Consider the following 14,438-nt stretch of genomic DNA (forward strand, 5'->3'; position numbering starts at 1 on the left):
AGACAAAGTACTCTTTGGTGGTATACTTCTTCATCCATATTGCATACATCAGCTATTATGATACTTCACACTGCTTTACGGTATGTCTAGATATTTACCATAGTGTGTGTGTGTGTGTGCATGTGTGTTAACCTCTGTGTGTGCGCACACCTGTGTATATGTGTATGTGTGTGTACAGATTTGTGTTCAGTGCCTTCCTGAGACAAGTCTGCAATAACAGACAAAGTATACTCTGGCAAATCTGTCCACAAGTACACCTCTGCTCTGCCATTACACAACAGTCATATTATGCATCTGTGCGTCTAGATTTTTGTGTGTCTATATAAAATGATGTACACTGCCAGTGTGTGCCTGTGTGTATGTGTGTGTGTTTACAAACTGCTTTCGGTCTACTCGGCTTTTGGAGGGGCTCTAACACAAAATGCAATACACTACTTTTTGCGCCAGCCTTGGTTATTGCTATGCTTGACTGTTTTACAACTTTTCCTTCCCTTGTGTGTGGTGTGCGTAACTCCTCTAATAACCCTTCAGTGCTCCCTGGAGCTGCTGGAACTACATTTAAATGTATCACTCTCTCCACCTTATTGAAATGAAATGCCATGATTCAGCTTTATCCCCCCTCACAAACCTTAGCTCCTCCGATGAGCATTGGTTGGCTTCAATTGCACCTGAGTCTGTGTGAGATTGTTACTGGGACATCCGTGGTAGAATCACCCATTGCATTTGTTTCTGTGATAGCCTTGGTGAATTCACAAAGCTTGTGGTATTTTTGTGGGCAATCATTATTGTACAGTCACTGCACAACAAAAATATAAATGCAACACTTTTGTTTTTCAGAAATTGTTGTAAAATATATAGAATTTGCTCAATGTACACAAAGGCTAATTTTTCTAACATTTTGTATTTGTTAAAATTCTGTGTGAGTGGACACTTCACTTACACTACATCACCTAACAGATTACAAAGCTTCGGACAAGCCACAATAAAAGGCCACTCTAAAATGTGGCGTTTTTATTACAAAACAACACAATGTCACAATTTATGGGGAACGTGCTGACTAATGTCCAACACAGCTATTATCTGTGTTTCCGAGCAAAATTTGAGGGAAATTACCCTTTTCTGTGCATGGAAGAAATTTTAGAACTTTACTGTAACTCATGAAAAACAAATGTGTTGCATTTATATTTTTATTTAGCATATCATTGTTGTTGTTACTCTACAATACTGTGATCAATGACTGATACACAACTGAAAGAACACAGACAATAAAAGAAAACACTTTTAGGAACCAGACCTCTGTTTTGTTGAAGACCTTCACAAATGTACTGTAGGCCTATTTGTGCTTGCTATAACTGATAACACTATGCAAACCCAAAATATGTAGCTCTGAATATTACTAAGATCTTTTTAATATCTCAAAACATAACATACAGAGATGTATTCACATGCTGTGACATGATGATCCTACTTGACCGTGCAATCAAGCCTACACCCGCCTTCTCTGCTGGCTTTTGCTCTCTGATCTTTTGTCTAGTCTCTCTCCCTGACCTGCAGGGAGGGATGTGGGGCTCTCAGTTGGTTGATTAAAATGAGGTTAATGAGAAGTACTAAAAGGAGCTACTGCACACTTTAGCTGTGCTCTTCACTTCGGCCAGCAGAGGGCAATATATCACTTTCAATAACATCACCTCCTCGGCTCTCAAGCCTTTATCCAAGAGCTAGAGGGGAGGGAGGGAAAGAGAGAGAGAGAGAGTCTTTTGGCACTTCATCTAGGAGGGGGGAAATATTTGCTATCGTGTGGCCTCTGAGACTTCGTTTTTAATATGCGGATGGCGGGGCGACGGAAACAGAGGCGCCAGATGGGTCATTATGTGAGCCAACGTGGCGGGAAGAACGACTCCGCACCGGAGTGAGGATGACACGCCATTACTCAAAACAAAACACAGGCAGGCCGCCGAAATCCCTCCACTGGTCCTCTCAGGGATAACCCCCGGTCACTCATCAGACACGCTACGCCAAGCTCGCTCCCACACGCGTGTAGGAACATAGAAATGCGTCCACCTTTAGCCCTTTATCTTGTAATACAACACGCATTCCCATGTTGTGCTGTCGCCGACACAAGCTGCATAATCATCAGCAAAGGTCATTCTCTGTATCTTCCATTTCTACACCACACAGGATGATGATTGCCGTAGAGAGAAATAGATATGGCTCTGAAGCCCCTAGCCCATTAATAACAGTCTTCCAAATGACCCAAATCATGCTTGCACATATAGGAAAAACAGAAAAAGGGCATTGCTCTCTTATGAGCCTACAGTCACCCAACTCATTTTGTCTAGTAGAACATACCTCACCTGCTGCTTGTAGCATATGCTCTTCCCATGCAATCCATTAGGCTACACATTATTGAGCCGCTGCACTCAAAGTCAGGTAGGCTAGTTATCATTCAACTGGACCCTCCAATTCAATACCCCATGATCATGCTAATCAAATCACATAATTTGCAAATGGCAAGTCAATTGCAAAATAATCAATGTAATGTTGTGTATCATGTTCCCAACATCCAATTGGTCCTTCTCCATAATTCATCATCAAGGCTGCTTGGAAACAAGTCTGACATTCCAAAACCGTGTTTATCATAATGCCGCCTGTGATTTACGATTATTCAGTGACTAGCCCTGATATTTACTGCATGCAGATTTGAAAAATTCAGAGTGAGTCCTAAGTTCACGAGTTGATGTCCTTGCAGAGCAGGGCCGATTCTGGCCTTCTAAACTTGGGTGGGCTGGAAGAAATTTTGGGTGGGCATTCAGGGCAACATAGCAAAGCGCTCAAATTGGATCAAAATGGACATAAACACAAACAGCATGTTGAGATGAGTGTTTAGACCTATGTGTTTCAGAGCTAGACAATAACGAGGTTGAATTTACAGAAGGTTTCAAAGTACAGACTGCTTAAAGTTGTAGTAGTGGTTTGGTCTTATCAGCAATTTAAAGCTTGGCATGCATCACTACACATTTTTGGACATCATCTGGTACTATTGTACTTTTGTTGGTTTCTAGGTCTACTTCCCAGATAGCAAAATCAGATCGGCAGATAGCGGACCGCTGGTGGTATACCGGTGGCGTGCCACTTGGTCCGCCGTTACCACCATCTCTTGTAGTGGCTCTTGTAGTGGCTATTCAAAACAATGTAAAAATGATGTGCAAGAAACTGAAACTTTGAATAGACCAGGCTACTTTGGATTGTCTTTAAACTTTGAATAAACAAACAACAATTCCAACTGCAAGGACCCAAATTGAAATGAGCGATAATGGTCCTGGATTAAAGGATGTTTCTACATGCTAAAGCAGCTACAGACAATGAGTGGCAGACAAAGTCTGATGTAATTTATAGGCAGGGTTGAGCAGTAACTGATTTAGTAATCTGGGTTACGTAATCATATTACAAAAAACACGTAACTATAATCAGACCAGAATTACATTAATTACAAAACTACTTGATTACATTTTGTTTATGTGTTTCAATATATGTGGTGCCGTATCCCAGATCAGGAGTGAGGTTTAGACAAGAACACCCAATTTGTGTTTAAAAGGGGAAGTGGGGGCTACATGCATACCATAAAGCAGCAGAAATAGCGTTATCGCAACACAAATCTTTGGGCCATTCGCTCAACCCAGCACAACCTTGCAGTGTGTGCTGTGCATGCCGCTTGCTATCTGTAAGCCCCTTATGTGCGACCACAGAAAATGATTCTACTTAGGTCCGCACAGAGGGCTTATAATTGATATACGGTCTTTTGGGCCCCCGCTGTCTACTTCAAAGCAGCACTGCCTGGAAGGCACTAGGGTTAGACAAGGGTTAGGGTTAGGTTTGGATTAGAGTGAGGGTCAGGGCAGTGCTGCCTTGAAGTCGACGGTGGTAGCGCTGCCTTGAAGTCAACGGTGGGGGCCCAAAAGACCATAAAGCCGTATAATTTAGACGAATAGTCACCCTAGACAAACAATGGCATTAGCTAATGCTATCATTGTGGCTAACTACCTTAGCTACTGTCAGTAGATAACATTATTTTACTGTTGGACGTAATGTTAAGCTGGAAAGACAATACTGGAAATTAAAATGTTTCCTTTTTATTTTACTTAAATTTAAAATTATTAGCGGACATATACATGCAGACACTGATAGGTCGACAAATAGCTAATATCGGCAGATAATATCAGCACACCGATTCATCGGTCAGGCTCTAGTTGTGAGCCTTCTCAAACTACACAACAAATCGGAAGGACCTGATTCTGACCTGGATCTGCTCGAGGTTTCTTCCTATATGTATCTCCAATTTTAGGGAGTTTTTCCTCGCCCCTGTTACCCATGGGCCTTCTTTTCTTTTCTTTTCTTTTCTCTGATTGTCTAACACTCTGTAAAGCGCCATGAGACATGTGTAATGTTTTGGCGCTCTATAAGTACAATTAAATTGATTCAAAAGTTTGTGGGATCCAACTGATTCTGGGCTAAAATCAGGTCAACATCACAGTGTCTGCTTGGCATAAGTCAGCACCAATTAGCATCCATGCATCATTCTGCACTTACATGATGTCATAACATAGATTATTTTGCAGTATTTTTAAAATATAAAAATACAATGAAGTATAGACAAAGGGGAGCTGGAGCGCTGCCTTTGTATCCTCTGGTGCTCTTGGAAGGGTTAAATGTCCATCAAAAGAGACTAGGAAAAAATCCAAGTCCAGGCACTCAGTAGGATGCAATATTTAAAAAGTCTTTATTATTTTTGAGGGCTAAAGCATTGAAACACCAATGCGTATCGGCCCACTGGCCTTCATCAGATGGTTGGTGTTTCAATGCTAGTGGGCCGATACGCGTTGGTGTTTCAATGCTTTAGCCCTCAAAAAGTAATGAAGGCTTTTTAACTTTTGCACCAATTTTTTTTTTTTTAATTTCTGACATTTTTTTCTGACTAACAGTAGGCCTATTCCATGAACACAATCAACCAAGGTCCTTGTTAAAATTGGCCAGATTTCTCCTTTAAAGCAGGCCTACCTGCATGTGTACATTTATGTGCATTTATATATATATTTTTCTTAGTTTTTTGTTGATTAATCAATTGTTTTGTTTTGAAATGTAACAACAGCCTTACTTCCTGTAATTTGAGTCCATCTTGCTTAACAAACTGGAATAGTAATTTGGTACATAACAACAATCTCTCCCACCCCCCCTCTCTCACTCTCGCTGACACACACATGCGCACACACAGTCACACGCACATGCTACACGCATGCACACTGCATGGCTGCGGGCGATTATTGGTGATTTAACACTGCTCTTATCTCAGCTCTGCCTCTGTGTATGTAAAAGAAAATACCCAGGGAGCAGTGGGGTTCCAAACAGCCCAGGGTACAATGCAGATGAATGGGTGCCACCTCCCCACATCCACACTACCCCACATCTACACTACCCCACATCCAGCCACCGCTAGGCTCCCCAGCCCAGGCCAGGCTAGCCCGCCTCCCGGACACTCCCCTGTTAGCATGGTGCTCACGCGCAGCACCGGGCAGGGCAGAGGGAGAGAGGCACAAAAGCTAACAAGCGGAATAAAATGAACCAAGCCTGTAAACACACATGCTGTGTTATGATGATTTAAAAATCTGGACACGCATGTTGGAAGGGGAGAGGTGGAGAGGGTTGTTATGGAGAGGGAACAAGTTGGGGAGAGAGAGAGAGAGAGAGAGAGGGATGAGGGTGAGAGAGAGAGATGAGAGGGAAGAGAGAATAGATTGGATATTATTTAGAAGGCACCTGAAAATTGCTGACTGCTTGACACACACCCTCTCTCTCTCCCACGCACACACAAGCACACTGTCTCTTACACACACACTCTCACTCTCTCTTTCACACACACACTCTCTCTCTTTCACATACACACACACTCTCTCTCACACACACACTCTCTCTCTCTCACACACACACACACACACACACACACACTCATGCAGGGTACTAAATGACAGCAGTGATATAAAAGAGTGGAGAGCTGAAGGGAGATGGGGGAGATGGAAGGCCTCTCTTCACAGCCATATGCTATTATGGGTGTTATGGATGCCCAGTGCTTTTCATGAGGGCCCAGTGCCATTTACGTGCCTATTCCTGTCAGGAGAGTTTTATTATGACAGCACCGCACACCCACACAAATCCACACACACACACACACGTGCGCGCACACCCATGCACACCCACTCACACCTAAACACACACTTGTACACACAAGCACACAAACTTGTACACACTTGTACACACAAGCACACAAACTCACTCAAGCCTTACTATTTCATCTGCACACACACACACACACACACACAAGCACCAAAGGCTACAAAAACTGCCCATTCATATTTTATTGCTCATTTTGCTGGCTATCCATAATTCAGAGTGGTGCGTACTTAACAGCAGCTCTCAGAGAGAGCGAGAGCACTGCAATTATTCGAGGGCTGTGAGGGAGGACTGATTCGGGCCCCACTGATGAAGAAGAAGAAGAGAGGAAGGCTGCAGGGAGCGGTTGGGGGCTCGGCTGGTGATTAAAGAGGATACAACTGAACGGGTCGGCCAGGGCTGAGCAGAGAAGAAAGCGGACGCGGATGTTAGCGATGATGCGTTAGCGGCAGTGTGCTAATAACCCCCGTCCAGGTGCTCCAGAAAAGGGAGAATAAATACAATGCAGTTAAGTTAAAGGGGTGGTTCAGGATTTTGGACATAGGACCTCATTTCCAAGTAAGCAAGTGTGATATTTATCAGTGGAGACCGTTTTCAACACGTTTCATCCAGTCGTTCTAATTGCAGAGTTCGCAGGTGCTAGGCTAGCGCAAGTCAACGGTATGTGCTAGCCTGCCACTAAAAACAGTCTTACCTACTCCAAAGGACACTCGAGGCAAATTCCAGACAATCGATGTAAATGTCTGTGTTGATAGAATAGTGTAAGAAATACAACTACCCTCGCATCGTGTTGCAATAGTTATACTTTGTTCCCTGAAGTTGGTAGTAGTCATTTTGCATCTCAGCGGCGGACTGATATTACCAAGGCTACTACTAGGTATCCCCATTGGAGTGCGCTTTACTGTTTACTTTTTGGCGCAGTACTACTAACTGGAGCAAGTATAATTCCGCCGCTGCTAAGACACTAGTCCCTCAAAATGTAATGCGATCGTTGAAATGTAAGGATAGAATAATGTTAGAAATAAAACTATCAATACAGACATTTACATCGATAGTCTGGCGTTATAATTTATTAGCCTTGGGTGTACTTTGGAGTGGGTAAGACTGTTTTTAGTGGCAGGCTAGCACATACCGTTGACTTGCGCTAGCCTAGCACCTGCGAACTCTGCAATTAGAAGGACTGGATGAAACGTGTTGAAAACGGTCTCAACTGATAAATATCACACTTGCTTACTTGGAAATGAGGTCCTATGTCCAAAATCCTGAACCACCCCTTTAACGCAAAACCTTTTCAAGGAAACCACAAAAGCTTTCTGGTTTACCCGGAAAAACACCGGAAGTTATTGCTCAGAAATAAATGTTCCTGCAATTGTGAAGCATGAAAGGGAATCACCTTTTATAAAGTTTATTTTAGGACATAATTGCGTAGACAAAATGGGTGGGAGAAATTTAGAACAGGAACAGGAAATGGTGCAAAGAAACTGGGAGTAAGAATGGGAGATGGCCGGCAAACTAGAATAGTACCACAGTCGCCATGGGACACCCCCATCTTGTTATGGTTATGGGATTTGGCGGACGCCTTTGTCCAAAGCAACATACAAATACAAACAATATAATATTTAAAATTTAACGGGGAACAAATTAAAATGTTGGTCAAACTATAATAAGGACAATAGCAATTGTTAGGACTTGCAGGCAAGGACCCAAATGCAGACCAGAAACTTGCGTAGTTCAGTTTTATTGTTGCAGCCAGACAGCAACAGAGCAAAGCACAAGAGATACAGTCCAAACACGAAAAGTTCCAGAAAGGGCAAAGCACAAAATATCCAGGCGGAGTATCCAAAACGCAGGCAAAAACAGGCAGCGTATTCACAGAAGACCAGAAATACAGCTCTGGCAGACACAGCGTTATCCTCACCAAAATCAGTTACAACCAGACAAAGAACAGAAAATAAACTGAACTTTAAATACTAGGCGGTCTAAACAAAGGAGACAGATCATTGGGTGAGGACAAACAAGGGACAGGAGAAATCAATACAGATAATAAGCAGACTGATGAACAGCACAGGTGTGGGCAGAAAGTGGCGGGAAAAAACAGGGAGTGGCAAGTTGGAGGTGGGATTCAGGCCACAACAAAGGCACATGGCATCAAAACGTAAGATTGTCCGACAATACACAACCAGTCCAGCAGGGCGGCCAGAGTCCCTCAGTACTAAGTACTGACAAGCAATAATAAACAACAATGTCAATTCAATCAATAGCCTAATGAAATAAGCAATGAAAATGAGGGAAAAAAACAATAATAAACAATAATGTCCATTAAATGAATAATATAAAAACAATAACATGGTAAGACTACATTAAGGTGAATATCAATAATAAACAACAATGTCTAATTAATGAACAGCCTAATGGAAATAAAACAATATTATACAAGCCATAACGCATAAGAAGCACTTATACAACTAAGTGCATGTTAAACAGGAATGTCTTTAGACCCCTCTTAAACGACCCAAAACTATCACAGGAACGGAGAGCACTGGAGAGATCTAGTCTTCCGAGAAAGTGAAGAGATGCCATGTTGCTGGTTTGACCTTCACGTTGTCTAAGGCAGCAGAGAGAATTAAGAACATGGAGGGTGCTGGGGTGTCCACCATCCTCTTGAGGGAATTATGTCCTTAAGGCTGGCCAGCTGTTCTCTCTCCCTCTATATTCCATTAATTAGGTCACAACTTGATACAAAGCAGGCAACAGCATGACTAATTAGCTGGGGTGGAATGCAGTTGAGTTGGGAATTATAACAGTTAAATCCACCCCCCCCCCCCCTCCATCAACCACGACTTGTTATGATTATACGGGCTCTGCAGAGAGACTGGGTTACTGGTCGACTTTATCTGGAAGCGACTGTGGCAGCCGAGAAGAAGAGAGCTCTTTGTTTTGGGCCGGGTAGATAGTTGGCAGGCGTGACACACACATCCTCTGAGAGAGAGTGCACCTGATCTGAGGTTCCCTCTGGGGTCACGGAGAGGATCTACTCCATGTGGCCGTCTCTCTCTCTCTCTCTCTCTCTCTCTCTCTCTCTGTCTCCCTCTCTCTCTCTCTCTAGGGTGAGATGAGACGGGCGCTACATGCCCTGGGGACTGACCTGGGATCTGTGACGAGAGCCATGATGAGGAACGAGGCGATCCTGGAATGAGACACCCGAGGAGACTAGAGAGAGAGCAAAGACTCAAAGTCTCGTTGTTGCTGAGACATGTAGAGATTAAATGAGGCTCTTGGGTATTTCTCTCGGATGTGGAAATGTTGTTCAACACAGTCAGGAAGGGGAAAGGAGATAACACACCTAGAGAGAATGGTGGGACGGGGAGCGAGCAGAACCGACAGCCAACGGGGAGAAAAATAACACCTGTTGTGTGGGTTTCATTTAATTTGGTGGTCTCCCTCTATGTACTATTTAGATAGAACCGTAGGAGTCAATTAGCCTGGGTTTGCACGCGATTTTATTCACGCTGCTAGGCAGCCTGAATTCCATGGACTTCGTTTTCACCTCAACGAAGGAACCAATCACAGAACGGAGGGGGGACAGCAAGACGATGACGACATACCGAAACGGTTATGAGTACAGACGCATTTGATAGACAATCGTAGCACTCAATAAACGGCTCTGGGCATTCGTAAACCACGTTTCAAATACGAAAAAAATGTATGTGTAATTCCCAGACCCCATCTCAATGAGATGAGGTTTGGCGTTAGCCAGGCTAGGAGTCAATCACAAATGATTATCAATACACTTAAAAGTAAACATGGTGGAGATAAGTGCCACTGTGGTCCCAGAACACCCCTGGTTTACCCAGTATCTGTGTACTATGTCTACGGAAGGAAGTGTCAACGAGTGACAGTCACAAATGACTGATCAATCCACTCTGATCTCCACATTGATGAAATAAGGCCTGCAGTTCAGTGCAGATGCGCTAAGTCAAAGGGTCAATCCGGAATGGCAACTCAATTCACTCTGTACGCAGTCCCTGTATGCTAATACCAGCTTAACAGAAGGGACATAGACGTGAGCTGCCGTTACTGGACAGAGGAGGACAGTGAGGAGAGTCTTCTAGCACTGCCAGTGTTGCAAGAGGCTCAGTTGTGGTAATTGATCACACTGTCACTGCCCTTTATGGTTAACCACTGCATGTCACAACAGCGAATTAGTGTTGCAGGTTGAGGAATATTAACTGTGGCATTACGGAGCCCTGCCAAGTCCGCCATGCCAGATGCAATCGTGGGACATCAGAGCGTCCGACCTTTGACTGGGCAGTGCATCGAAATGCCAGTCTCAATCAAACAAGGCGAAATACAAAGGCGAGGGACCTCTTGCTTGGATGTAGTGCAGTGTCCTTTAAGAGGTGAACCCAAGATTAAAGATGGGAAAATTGATTAGCTGTGGAGCGTAGCCGGCAGAGGGTCCTTGAAGAAGACACAAATGCAGAGTGTTCAGTCAGACATGCTTACAACTACATTAAACTACACACACGTCATATAGCCCACATACTCTCTCTCTCTCTGTCTGTCTCTTTCTCACACACACACACACCCATGGGCGTAGATTTAGGGTGGGACGCTAAGGACAAGTCCAGGGCTGTCTGTCAATACATACCTCATAAAAGGCCAAAGTAAAATATTTTGATATTCCCTTTGCCCTTCAGCATGTACATGCTTGCCCCTGTTTGTGGTTTGTAGATCAGTTATGCCACCCAAGAAGAAAAAAGGGGACATACAAAGCTTTTTCATTATGCAGATTCTAAGTAGGCAAATAACTAGCCATACAAACTGGCGACCAGGCTTTCAAATGCGGATTTTACTGTGTAAAATAACATTAGCTGTTAGGATATTAACCAGGATATTGTCACAGCTAAACCTAGCTTCTGTAATCTTTCAACCAAAGTTAGGAGTCATGTTGAATAAGGGTGTTCCGCACGGACAGTCGCAATAGCACTAGGGGTGTAAAGATTAACCGATACGTATCGGTATCCGTTTTTAACGTGTAAGATACGGCTACATCGATACGTGAAGCCCCGTATCGGAAAAAAACTGAAATGAACCGGTCGTTATATCGATTTACTTGTTATGAATTGGTTCACAACCTTTTCTGCTCGCTCAGACTCTCATTTACGTTCCAAGCAGCGCGTTCATCCCACTTCCAGTTTTGAAACTATACGTGGCACGGAATTGTGGGTAATGCAGTTCGTTTTTGGTTACATTCATTGCCCAAAGTTGTTAAATGACCTCATTACCCATACATCTACTGCAACTTAAGCCTGAACAGAAGGTACACGGACCTTGCACTCGGTCGGCTTTTTTTTCCCGAAATCCAGCGCAAAATTAAACACTTATAGCATTCCTAAACAGCAACGATAGTCTGTAGAGTAGCCTTACCTTTGATGAAGGGATTTCCTTAATGTTAAATAATAATTTGGCCCTTGCTGCTAAAACGATGCACAAATTATTAGCCAATGATTTTGTTCATATTCACTCAGACTTTTGGCATTATAGGTTTCTGCATTAGGTCCACTGTTGGAACAAAATAAGCCCAGAGAGTTCATTAATTTGTAGGCCGATTTTATTCTTGTAGGGTAGGCTATATGAGAAAAGGCCAAGAGTGTCTTATTGTTTTATTTTATTTCGGTATTGTCTTACCTCAACAAGGCTACAGCTCCAAGAAAACAATCAGATATAACTCTATAAAATCTATAAAGTCTATAAAAAAATATTTTTATGTTGTATTTGGCTGCTGTGTTTGACTGAAATGTAGACTATTCTTTTTTCATTTCAGTACAGTATATGAAACAAACCTCAGTTTAGATAATCATATTCACACATTTTTTGCCTAATTGACAACCATGACCATGATAATTGATAATATAAAATTAATGTGCACCTTGAGCAAATGATAAAAAATCTTTCAGAATGCTTTCCATTCTTGAACTGCACTCTGGACTTGTAACCGGAGGGTTGCCGGTTCGAGCCCCGACCAGTGGGCCGCGGCTGAAGTGCCCTTGAGCAAGGCACCTAACCCCTCACTGCTCCCCGAGCGCCGCCGTTGTAGCAGGCAGCTCACTGCGCCGGGATTAGTGTGTGCTTCACCTCAGTGTGTGTTCACTGTGTGCTGTTTGTGTTTCACTAATTCACCGATTGGGATAAATGCAGAGACCAAATTTCCCTCACGGGATCAAAAAAGTATATATACTTATACTTAATAGGGCTGCCAATCTTGCAGTCGCAGTAAACTATGGATCCGAGACATTTTCCTGTTCCTATATTCTGTTTATGTAGGCTAATGTATTTGTGAATGTAGCCTGCACAATGCAAAGAAATAAAAGATAAACTGGTGCCTTTCCATACTCATAGAAATGAACATTTCGAGACACCAGATATCTCTTCTATGATCTCATCCCAGAAAGATTTTCTTTGACTTAGTTATTTGACTTAGTTTTTTGAACATTTATTTTATCTAATGACATAGCAAACATGATGAATTGAATCCACATATCCTTGCACTTGTGAAAACTATTTTTCACTAGCCTAAAACCGTGAGACTGAAAGCTAATTGCGTTCACGTTCTAGGCTACTTAAAGTGACAGACACTCAATTAGTTTTAGCCTACACACCACAAATGTAATGATATTAAAGACAAGTATAGTGTGATGTATTCAAATTACTAAATATGTTTAGCTATGAGTAATTATGCAGATCATAAAATACTATGAATAATATAATAACAATATAAAGTTTATATGAATTCCAAAATACGAAATAGAAACCCATGACAACCATCACTTTCTATGTGTCTGTGTGTGTGTGTGTGGAGGGTCAATCAAATTATATGATTGCCACTGATGTGAATGATCTCACAAATCACACAAACCAAATCAAATTTTAAAAAATTGCAAAAGTATCGAAATCGAGATTCTTCACTTATTGTATTGAAACAATAATGTTGGTATCGTGACAACATAATTTGGGGATGTGTCCCCACCAAAGCTGAGACCAAACCTACGCCCTTGCACACACCTACACATACTCTCACACACACACACACACACACACACACAAGATGCACTCACATTCACACAGACACACACACACACAAGATGCACTCACATTCACACAGACACACACGCATACACACACACATACAGTACATACACACACACACACACACACACACACACACACACACACACACACACACACACACGCCCACACATGCATACACACACTCTCTCTCACACACACACACACTGGATGCTCTTTTTCTATCTCATTTGGCAAATGACTTGTACTCCCTCTGCAGCATGATTAACATTGCAGAGGCTCTTAAATAAGTGTGGCCACAGGACAAGGCCCCCCACCGCAGGATGAGCACTCACTGCTGCTCCACTCCGCCATACACACACACACACACACACACACACCGCCGAGGCCCCAGCGCAGTCTCACCACTCGTGTATCATCAAATCAGCAGCCTAGGTGAGCTGGCAGCGGGACAGAGTGGATATGCTACGCTACACTACGCCTGCGCTAACGAACACAGAACGCAGCGCCGCGCGGCACAGAGCAGCCCAGGCTCTCTACTCTCTCTCTCTCTCAGGACCCGGCTCTGTAAGTGGGACAAATGGAGTGCAAATCGGTTTGGAATCAGCGGTTAGCTTAGCATCACAGGTGGTGATGTGTGTTTGTGTAGTTGTAGATGACGCCAGGGTCAGGTTGAGGGAGGTGTGTGTGTGTGTGTGTGTGTGTGGAGGGGTTTGGGGTGTGCTTGTGGCATTGATGTGTGTCGGCTTTAACCGCCAAAGCCAATTCTTCTGCCGTGTTTACAAGAGATTGCACCCTGGGTGGGCACAATGTTTCTGTGTATGTGAGATGTGTGTGTGTGTGTGTGTGTGTTGGGGGGGGGGGGGGTATTGGATTGTGGGGAGTGTGACGGATTTCGTTATGTAAATCAATCCCCTCTGCAGATATATTACCACAGACTCAAGGTTATTCTGATATGAATCCCCCACCACTCCCAGCACATGCATGCACACACACACACACACACACACACACACACACACACGCACATGCGCATAACTTACTTAGATCTTGGTTTTGGTGGAACAATTATGAGAGTCTCTTCTGTGCTCCATGTGTTTGTTTTCTGAGCTCATTTCCAGCCAGAG

This window comes from Alosa sapidissima, chromosome 16 (genome assembly GCF_018492685.1).
Source record: "Alosa sapidissima isolate fAloSap1 chromosome 16, fAloSap1.pri, whole genome shotgun sequence".
NCBI classification, from domain to species: domain Eukaryota; kingdom Metazoa; phylum Chordata; class Actinopteri; order Clupeiformes; family Clupeidae; genus Alosa; species Alosa sapidissima.